Genomic DNA, 1,786 nt, shown 5'->3' with positions numbered 1-1,786 from the left:
CTCTCACACCTCTGCCACTTTTAGCAACAGCTGCATTCCAAGCAGGAAGAAAGAGGTACAGGTTGGGTATGTATCCCTCATCCAAAATGTTTGGGACCAGAAGTGTTCTGAATTTTAATTGTTTTCAAATTTTGAAATGTATGTATTATACTGACTGGTTCAGCATCCCTAATACAAAAATCTGAAATGCTCCAATGAGCATTTCTTTGAGCATCACATCAGCACTCAAAGCGTTTTGGATTTTGGAGCATTTTGGATTTCGGATTTTCTCACTAGGCATGCTCAGCCTGTATCAGAAGAGGCTCAGCCAAAGCCACTTCTCTGCCTTAAACTGAGCTCTGTGGCCATTCTCAGCTATGAGGGCTTGATAAAGGTTAAGTTGTTTTGTTTGTTTGTTTTTTTATCTTTGTAGCCCTACAGCAAATAAAGATGGGCAAAAAGAGGTTAAACTCAAAACTAAAATGTCTAGAGCCACATTCATCTACCCCACTGCAATGAAAACGCAAGGACATAAGAATTTACTGCAGTATTTTTCCCAGTGGCAAAAAGCTGGAACTCAAACAAATGCCTAATGACAGAGGAATGACTAAATAAATTCTGGCTCCTCCACACCACAACCTATTATACAGCCATTGAAAAGAATGAATTAGAGCCACATTGATGACTCTGGGAGATTTCCATGAGCAATTATGGAGTAAATAAAACCAAATGCAGAAAAAAAAGTCTGTTTTCTTATCCCATTTCTAACAAAAATGAAGAAAAGCAGTCTCTAACATCTGTGCACGTACATGCAGGTAAGTGCAAGTGAGCTGAAAATTATAGGCCACATACTGTTATCATGAGTGACCTGTGCAGAAGGCAGAAAGTTTGGGAAGGGAAAGAGAAGAAGAAGAGCAAAAAAACAAAAATATTTTTGAAACGAAATGTTATAATATGATCCATTAATGTATTAACTTAAATATATATGTGTGTTCATATATACAAAGAGAAAACTTTACATGTTGTCTCTTCTTTTTTTTCTGAAATCAGGCTTGCAAGACTGGCAATTTCCCACTTGTTTTGAATCCTCAGAAAATGTCGAATCTCCAGAAAGTAAACAAAAATTGAGCAGATAGCATTTCCTTAATGGACTTCCAGTGACTCTTCTGGGTAAGAAAACAACACTTCTACATTCAACCCCAACTGCCACTTGAATCTCATCAAATGAAATTTTAGCTTTTCTTTCTAGCTTGTGTTTTTCCCTGGAGAAACAAGTCCATAAATGTTTAAAACCGACACTACTTCTCATGGTGAACAAAATATTATTGTGTGGAAAACTGGCTCCAGGAAATTAAAAATCAATATACTTTGAGAACTAAAATAGGATGGAAAAAGTTGCTTTGTCCAGATTGCAATGGCAGGGGCAATGCAAAACAAAAGAATCAGTATTATAAAATGAAAATTACAAGAGAGCATTTTTCAGCTTGGTATGAGAAATACAATTGACCGAGTGAAAAAAATTAACCCTGTTTGTGTTTTACTCAAGTGACCATCTCTGCAACTTACTGCTAATTTGCCTCTTTGGAATTTACCATTCCTGGTAGCAAAATCATTTGCTCAGAACTGTTCTAGTCTTGCCCAGTCACACTTTTCTAATTAAGATTCCTTGCTGAATGTTCTAACTTTGACCTCATTTCAAAGTTACTTTAATTTTAAAGCCTGTCTCAAGATCTTCAATTATTATATCTTAAAAATCTTAAATGTTTTCTGTTTCTGTTATTAACTATCCTAGGTTAGGGATATTTAA

The sequence above is a fragment of the Piliocolobus tephrosceles genome, chromosome 14 (assembly GCF_002776525.5).
Source record: "Piliocolobus tephrosceles isolate RC106 chromosome 14, ASM277652v3, whole genome shotgun sequence".
In the NCBI taxonomy this organism is placed as follows: Eukaryota; Metazoa; Chordata; class Mammalia; order Primates; family Cercopithecidae; genus Piliocolobus; species Piliocolobus tephrosceles.
The sequence above is the reverse complement of the archived record's forward strand: the minus strand, read 5'-3'. Positions refer to the sequence as shown.